Source organism: Bos javanicus, chromosome 9, assembly GCF_032452875.1.
Source record: "Bos javanicus breed banteng chromosome 9, ARS-OSU_banteng_1.0, whole genome shotgun sequence".
Lineage (NCBI taxonomy): Eukaryota > Metazoa > Chordata > Mammalia > Artiodactyla > Bovidae > Bos > Bos javanicus.
In genome coordinates, this window is record NC_083876.1 from 101,754,957 (window position 1) to 101,764,498 (window position 9,542).

Below are 9,542 nucleotides of genomic sequence, written 5' to 3' on the forward strand. Positions count from 1 at the left end.
CTGAATTAGACTCCTTGAGACACAGCCCAAGGGCAGGAGTGTTTCCAGCGTGAGACGCACTTTTCCGATCGCAAGAACACAAAGCCAGGGGCCACAAGCCCAACTCTGGCTCCTCTGTTTGCACGGATTTGTTTGTCTCCGTGCTCTCGACTTTCATTTCTACATCCGATTTTTTTTAAAAAGATTAACACATGCTTATCTCGTTAGGAAAATGTCAGAACGCAATGAAGAAGCTAACCTTGACACAGGTCTTACAAGAAGAAAGATTTTCTTTGAAGTGTTTAGTTTAAGGGACGACTGGACCAGTAAAAATGAAGGGCATCTTCTGCATTGAAAATGAAAGGCCATTTCTGCATCAGTGTTTGAGATCTGAAAAGAATCCTGCAAGGTAGAAGCATGGAAAGATATCCTTGGCTAATAAGCTACCAAGGCCAGAGGACTCTCACCACCAGCATGTCCGATGCCATGCTCAGCCGTGCCATGACCCATCTCAAAGGATGCATTAAAGTCCCCCAAACCAGAGGGGTGCACTTGCAGGTTGGGAGGGCCCGGAGTCCGCGAGATGATGACCCAGGGACAGTCTTCCCTGGTCAAGACTGGAGGTGTCATGTGTGTGGACACAGAAGCCTCAGTGTCAGCTGCAGGAAGCCTCTGTCCCTCCTTCAGGAACAAGGTTTCTGTTTATTCACATAAAGCGAAGTGTTAGTAAACCCTAGAGGTCAAGTTAATCTGCGCTCACCAAAGCACCCAGTGCAGCACCGAACACACATTCTTGCTTTACAAATGGTAATTGATTAGTTGCTAAGGGGATTTTTTTCAGGTATCAACAGAATTGTTTGTGTGTGAATATGTGCACATGTAACCCTTGGGTTTCCTGGAAAACAATGAAGCTCCAGGACTGCCTGGCACTCTCTACTCCTTTTAACTGGCTCTTCAATCTTCTGAGCAAAATCCTGTGACTCCTCTGCGGCCCCTCCCCGAGGGCAGGACCCTCGCTTAGCCCGTGAAGTCTCAGCAGACAAGCACAACCCTGGATCCACATTTCATCTTTGCTCAAGTCTCTGCACAGAGTCGGACACGACTGATGCGACTTAGCAGCAGCAGCCGCAGCTGCTGAACAAAGAGATATCCGGGCCTTGGGGGAGGACGTAAAAACCAGGAATAGGGCCCAACACAGTCTGTCTCCCAGGATGCGTGCACTGACTATGATTTTGCTAAAGTTTATAGGGTAGAAGAGGTCTTGTCCTGGGTTTTAAATGCAGATTCTTTAAGTGAGTATTTAATGCATTAGTGAAAGCACTGGGAAAGGAATGATCACAGCAGGACTTTTTTCTTTTTAATGCAAGTGTCCCTTTAGTATTACTAGGTATTTCTTGAGAATAGTTCAGTGTAACCTTGAATTCGCAGACTCACACAGGGAATGAAGTAGCATGTATTTCTTATAAGGACAAAAAAAAAAATCCGAGGAAAAGCTGATTCATGTTCTCCCCCACCCCAAGTCCCCAGGAGGCCGACCTCTCCGGTGATGGCAGACGGAGCTCCTGTGATGGGCTGGGACTCTCCGCCTAAGCAGAGGCTTGGGTCAAGTACCCACGGCTTTAAGAGGCCGTTTGCCCCTAGCACACCCTGCCTTCTGCTCCCAACCTACCCCCCCACCAGGCTCCCAGTTTCCCCATGGATGAGCACAGATGCCCAGGGAGGCAGCTGGACCCAGAGGGACCCGAGACAGCCTTTCTATCCACGGAGCAGTGGGTGACCAGAGTGGACCCCAGTGCTGTTCAGTCATTGCACAACTGGGCGAGACCTCGGGAGTTGCCCCAGGGGTCTGGGGTGATTGGGATTTGACCTCAGAATGCATTCGATTTGCAGAAGAGAAATGTGATTGTTTCTGCACGACTGTTTACAGACTGGTCTTCCAGCATGAGTTAGGCTTTCCCTGTGAGGGGTGGTGGGGGCCAGGGAGGTGGTCTTGCCTTGGACGCTATCCTCCAGCGGCCAGACTTCTGGGCTATTGAACAACATAATCGGGCGTGGAGCTGGGCAAACCTGAACACCCTTGACAATGAAAGAAAATTACTTTGTGCTGCTCTTTCCAGCTATACTGTTTGATCCCCAGCATGCCACGTCCGTAATGTAGCTGAAATCCAAAGTGCTTATTCCAGTCCACGTCCCGCCTCTTCGGGGACCTGCTGGACCCACCCGGGGGCCGAACAGCAGCACGTGAACATCCACACTTTCTGCCGGTGACGTCATCACGTGTCTTCATGTCTTGGCTTCCTGTCATATAAAAATACTGAAGTCTGGGCTATTAAAAGCAAACCAAATAGCCTTCTGATTTATTTCATCCAGCTTTTTTTTGTTGTCTGGCTTGATTTTCTTTAAAAACAGCCTTTTGTCTTGTGTTTTGAATAGGTTTTTCTTCTATGCAGCTGATTACTGCAGCCTTTTTAGATGGCACTTCTGTCAGCTGAGAAAGCTCAGCTAGACTTTTTTTCTTCCTCAGTAAAAATAGATGTTTTCTGATTGGAGCGTATGGAATTTTCTCTGCATTGTCACACGCTGATCACTCATCAATATAAGTCTTTACTGTCTCTTAAGAAATAGTTTCTAAGGGACTTTTTGAGAAGCAGGAAGAGAGAGGCCAATTTCAGGATCTGTAGATCCTGTATCAGTGGTTGTCTGGTAGATGCACTGGGGTTGGGGGGGTGAGGAGGGGGTGGGGAGGACGTGATGGGCAGCTGTCAGCCAGGCCTTCCCCCGAAGGGCAACAGTGGGGCTGACATGTCGGTGTAAGTCTGCAGGGCACGTGTCCACGGAGACCAGTGTGATGCCCACAGCACGGCTCCCTGACCCTCTCTCTATCTGCCTTCTCCCTTCCCATGAACAGACTCATGAGATGCTGGGGGGACCGGAAGTGTGACAGCGGGGACCACTCTCATAGGTAAGGGGCTCCACACCTGCTGGAAAGCAGGAGCCTTTGCAGGCCCGTCCACAGGGAGGGCGAGAGAGGCCTGGGGAAGGTGGGAGGCATGCGGAGGGGCGTGGGGAGGGGCATGGGGGCGTGGGGAGGGTCACAGGGAAGGTGTGGAGAGTGTGGGGGGCGTGGGGAGTGTGGGGGCCATGGGGAGAGTCACGGGGAAGGTGTGGGGAGTGTGGGGGGGCATGGGGAGGGTCACGGGGAAGGTGTGGGGAGTGTGGGGGGTGTGGGAGGGGCGTGGGGGTGTGGGGCGGGTCACGGGGAAGGTGTGGGGAGTGTGGGGGGGCATGGGGAGGGTCAAGGGGAAGGTGTGGGGAGTGTGGGGGGGCATGGGGAGGGTCAAGGGGAAGGTGTGGGGAGTGTGGGGGGGCATGGGGAGGGTCATGGGGAAGGTGTGGGGAGTGTTGGGGGGTGTGGGGAGGGTCATGGGGAAGGTGTGGGGAGTGTCGGGGGGCGTGGGGAGGGTCATGGGGAAGGTGTGGGGGGGCGTGGGAAGGGTCACGGGGAAGGTGTGGGGAGTGTGGGGGGCTGGGGAGGGGCGTGGGGGCGTGGGGAGTGTGGGGGGTGTGGGGAGTGTGGGGCGGCATAGGGAGGGTCATGGGGAAGGTGTGGGGAGTGTGGGGGGCGTGAGGAGGGGTGTCGGGTATGAGGAGGGGCTGTCTTTCTGCAGCGAGACCCTTCCCACCGAACTCACCCAGAGAAGCAGGGCCTTGCAGGGTTTCAGAGGCCGCCCTCAGGAAGCGGCCGGTGCTGTGGGCCCTTTGGGTCAGGACCCGTCCCCCTCCCAGTTTCTCTCGTATCTGTCGGATCCTCAGGCATGAACATAAATGTGCAAAGCTGCAGCGAGCAGGAGCCAAGATAGCCTTTCTATCCTACCGGCAGCCGACAAAGCCCCAGTAAGAGAGGATCTCCAGCACGACAACCCCAGGCCCCGTCGCTGCAGATTCGCTCACAGGTTGTTTCTGAGCTCGGCGCCCCTCCGTGCGGCCCGGGAGCGCACACCCGAACAAGGGAGACACGGCTCCGGGTCGCGGTCACGGTTTAGCTGGAGCAGGGCGACAAGAGACATGTAACTAAGCCCCTGCATCAGTGCCATGAAGGGGCGTGGGGAGCCTGGCAGGGGCTGAAACCCCAGAGGGAACGGTCCGGAAGGTATGGAGGGAGGGGAGGCTGTGCAAAGGCTTGGAGACGGGCCAGGGTGGTGGAGGCCTGAGGCTCGTGTGCTGGGCGTGCACATGTGAGAACAGACAGGAGGGGTCTGGGTGGGGGCGGGCAGGAGGGGAAGGGGGGAAGGCTGCCAGCAGACACTCCGTCCTGCCGTCCTGAACGGCACATGAAAAGTACTTTCCAACATTATTACATCCTCAAGATCATCTGAAATTTCTGTGCAACGTTCCATTGTGTTCACAAACTTTAATCTGTGGAATGGTTCCCCACAGGGGAGCGTTTTTGCTCCAGGTCTATCTTACCGCAGGAAAGATCAGCTTTGCTTCTGGTGAGTGATTTTAAAAGCATCCTAAAATATCTTTACGACTTAAACACAGTTGCCATCTTGGCCAATTTTCATGAAAGCAGATATGGGAACATTAAAAAGATGGACTTACTAACATGAATCAATAAAGTCATATGCCATGTTCCTGACTAGGAAAACTGAAAAATGTGCACAGGTATATTCTGCAAAAATTAATTTTAACTGTATTGTGATTATAGTCAAAAAGCCAGTTGTGATTTATAATTTAAGAAAATAAACAAGAGTTTAAACAAAAAAAGAACAACCCTTGCTATATCAGATACAACATATACTCTGAAGGCACATTAATTAAAGCAGAGTGGGGAATGGGTCAAAAATATATGCATAAACTGTGGATGAGAACAGTTCAGTTAGTAGGTGCAGAAAATATACAGGGACTTAAAATATGATAGAAAAATACTGAACTTCGACTATAGAGGGATAGATTATTTGAGGCTCTTGTGGGGAAATCAACCATTTGGGGAAAAGTTAAAGTCTCACTTCCCAAGTACACAAAATTAGTTAGGGATAATTAAAGTCATTGTGAAATAGGAAATCATAACAACAAAAAGAAACTATAGGTGAATATATATGTGACTTGGTTGGGAAATAGCTTTTTAAGCATAAAAATGGAGTGAATTGCAGAGAGATAGACTAACAGATTTGTCCACATAAAATTTAAAGACTACATTTCATATCCCAAAGTGGATGGTAAAGGTTTTCCACAACCACCATTTCCTAATTCATGCAATTACATCTGAAACAGATGAGCAAACTCACATCTTTGTTAACATGAACATGTATATGAAATCTTCCTTCTCATTTTTTTCTTAGGAACAAAAATTTATGCCTTTCTCCCTATTTGGGGTGGGGGCATCTCTTCAAACATGAAATTGAAGCATTATCCATATATTTTAATACATGTCTATAACACTTTTGATGTTTTCTACTACATTTTAAGGAGCCATCTGTCCAAAACTTATTTTCAAAAATTGAAAAATTAGCAATTGGGCAAATTATAGACTTGTTTATGCTTACATTCTTGGAGGTGATTTAGCAGGTACCACCTGATCTAAATGCTCCGAGTAACGAAGAGGTAATTGCGCCTTTAAAAATAGGACCTCAGACAGGCGGCTACAGAGTCAGGTGAAATCCATGCATGTCCTGAAGGTCACCGCGCTCTTTCCTAGGACCAAGATGCACACACACATCACCGAGAAGCCTCAGGGACGGTTTCCAAGTGGATTCAAACCAAACCAAAACACAAAGCTATATTCCTTTGGGCCAGATCAGGGCAAGAAGAGCAGTGCAAAGCAGTCAGAACATAAAATACAGAAATCAGGAAGCTGGGAAAGCAACAGCCCCTTGAGCAGATGGTGCATTCGTGACCTGAGTGTGAGTGAAGGGAAGGTGCTGAATCCACTGTGGAGAGAACGTGAGTTTGGGCTGAAAAGACCAGAGTCGACGCCCACGCCTGAAGTCCGCCCTGGCTCCGCTGTTTGATCGTGCCGTGACCTGGTTGATGGCTGTGCTGCTCTGAGCTTCAGTGGCTCCACAGCAAGAAGAACAGGGGTCTCAACAAACGCCAGCAACGGCAACCGTACCTTCCGGACACCACACTCACACCAGGCAGACCAGCCAGCCTCCCGGCCCAGGCTGCCAGGAGCTCCTCCCACTTATGTTACAGAGCGTCACGAACCCCGGCCCAGGAGGAAGGGCCACCCCTGAAAGCTGTCCCTGGGTCAGACGGTGAGGGAGCGTCTGGAATAAAGGGGGACATTGGTCCTGCTGCGCTGGGAAAGCGGTGCCTTAGGTGGCTGGTCTTCACGCCTCCATGTACAACGCCACCTCCTGAAGGGAGCAGCAGCTGGGCTTGGAGGGCAGGAACCTTTCGCCTGCATCGGCTTCCCCAAGTTGTCGGGGGATCAAATGTATAAATGCTTGTGGAGGCGTAGAGGTTTTTTTCTGTCACAATCAGCTTCACAAATATTAATGTCTTCTATCATTGTGGGCAAATGATTACTCAAACATCAAGTCTTGCTTCAAACATCTCCCTGAGGCTTTCCTGCATCCTTCCAGGCCCACTGTGTGCCGCTGGGCGGGCGCTGGCTGCACTGCTCGGAGGTGGTGGGGCGCAGGGTCAGGGGGCCACGAATCCTGTCTTGTGCTGCACCCCTGGGCACGTGTCCCTGCTCCCAGCTGCTGCCCCCAATCCTTGTCTTAAATCCACACTGAACTTTGTTACAAGACCTTTACAACCGTGACCTAAGTGTTCCCTGATGCTCCATGCCCACCCGTTCACTCTTCTGACCTAGAATCAAATGATTTGAGACCTTAATTTTTTAACTGAGTGCCTGGCATTTTGCTTACCGTATTAGTAAAATGAATAATTATCAAAAGCTGCTTCTGTCATGGGGTGCTCAAGCCTCACTTCAGCCAGGGCTGTGTCAGGTGGTCCAAGGGCTAGCTCAGGTCAGAGAACAGGCCAGACAGCTGCATGGGTTTGCTGGGAACCTTACAGGTCGGACTGAGCCAGGCCCAGCCAAGAAGAGCCAAGCCATGAGGATGTCTTTACATGGGCTGACAGGATTGAAGGGGTGCTGTCTAAGGGTTAAGTGAGATGTTTTGTTTTCTGAGAGATCGATTTTGGTTAGGCTTCCCAGGTGGTATCGAGGTAAGGGATTCACCTGACAGTGCAGGAGACACGGGTTCAACCCCTGGGTCAGGAAGGTCCCCTGGAGGAGGAAATGGCAACCCCCTCCTGTACTCTCACCTGGGGAATCCCATGGATGGAGGAGCCTGGTGGGTGACAGTCCACGGGGTGGAAAATAGTCACTTGCAACTGAGTACACACACTAACTCTGGTTTGTCCCCCAACAAACCAACCTCCTGAGAGCAACAGTCGCTGACTGTACACAAAATATAAAAACGACTACCTGAACGTTCTGCGAGCAAGCTAAAGCAGGCAGATTTTGGAAGGAAGACAAAATGTGGAAGAAAATAACACATGGTGAGTTTCTTGTTTTATGGTTCTTAGCCGTAGTCACAGTATGGCTCAGCTAAAGACTGATCAAAACCCAGGGAAACTTCTGTTTTCAGCCAGGATGAAGTAACAGGGGCTGCTTTGCCCTCTGTGACTTGAACAGAAAGATATGAAACAAATACAATTTTTAAAATATGTGAAACAATAGATACGAATCATATTCTCCTGTTTGTTTGGCTGGTCATCTGGACTGGACAATGGACATGTTGCAGCTCAGGACACAGATCCCACTGACCACTTGACTGAGAGATGAGAAATATTTTAGATAAAGTGAGCCCTAGGACTTCCCCATATCACTGCCTGGGAAGAGTTTCCTGGTGACAGAGCAAGAAATAGAGTCCAAACAGAGTCTGGTGGTCCCCGTGAATTGAGGAGATATTTGGGATTTGGGAAGATCACAGTGGCTAGAATTTCTGGTTTTAAAACCAATGAAGGGAATTCCCTGGTGGTCCAGTGGTTAGAACTCCGCACATTCATTGTAGGGGGCACTGGTTCAATCCCTGGTCAGGGGAACTAAGATCCCGCAATAAATATAATAAAACCAATGAATATGTATATATATGTAAATATTCAGCCTTAAAAAAAGAATGAAATAATGCCATTTGCAGCAGCATGGATGAATCTAGAAACTGCCGTACTAAATGAAATAAGCCAGACAAAGACAAGTATCACATATCACTTATATACGTACTCTTAAAAAAAGATACAAATGAACTGATATACAAAGCAGAAACAGATCCACAGGCATAGAAAAGAAACTTATGGTTACCAAAGGGGAATGGGGCAGGGACAGAGCAGGAGTTTGGGATTAATATACACATGTTCCTCTGTGTAACACGGTGACCAACAAGGCCCTGCTGTATGGCACACGGAACTGTACTCAATATTTTTTAATAACCTACGAGGGAAAGGAATCTGAAAAAGAATATAGATATATATAAAGTTAAAACAACCTCATTTACAGTTCCATCAGAAACATAAAACATTTAAGAACAGATTGAACGAGATGCACAAACCTCTACACTGAAAACCACAGTGCGTTGTCAAGAGAAATTAAAGGAATTCTAAGTAATGGAGAGACACAGCCACTGATTGGAACGCTCAGTACTGTTACAATGACAGTTCTTCTCAAGCTGATCTGTATATTCAAGTCGATAACTCAGTCACAATCAAAATCTCAGCAGATTTTTAAAATAAAAACTGGCAAGCAGATTCTAACACTTGTGTGGAAATTCAAAGAACCTAGACTCTCTAAAGAAATCCCTTCAGAGGAAAACCAAGTTGGAGAAGTTAAACTACCTGATTTTAGGATTTGTCAAAAACTACAGAAGCCAAGACACAGGATGAAGTGTGATCCAGCAGAAGTGTGGACAGATTGAAGGAGGACGTGGAGACCCCAATAATGATGTCAGAGCCTCACTGACCTCATCACCTGATTTTCAGCAGAGACACCAAAGAAACAACAAGAAAGGACAATCCTTTCAGCAAATAGTGTTGAAATAGCAAGATGACCATTGGTCAGAAGAGATCTTGACTCCTTCTCATACCTACACTGCAGTGATTTGCTTTAGATCACCCTTAAAACCATCCTTTCTGCTTTATTGACTATGCCAAAGCCTTTGACTGTGTGGATCACAATAAACTGCGGAAAATTCTGAAAGAGATGGGAATACCAGACCACCTGACCTGCCTCTTGAGAAACCTACATGCAGGTCAGGAAGCAACAGTTAGAACTGGACATGGAACAACAGACTGATTCCAAATAGGAAAAGAGTACATCAAGGCTGTATATTGTCACCCTGCTTATTTAACTTCTATGCAGAATACATCATGAGAAACGCTGGGCTGGAAGAAGCACAAGCTGGAATCGAGATTGCCGGGAGAAATATCAATAACCTCAGATATGCAGATGACACCACCCTTATGGCAGAAAGTGAAGAAGAACTAAAAAGCCTCTTGAGGAAAGTGAAAGAGGAGAGTGAAAAAGTTGGCTTAAAGCTCAACATTCAGAA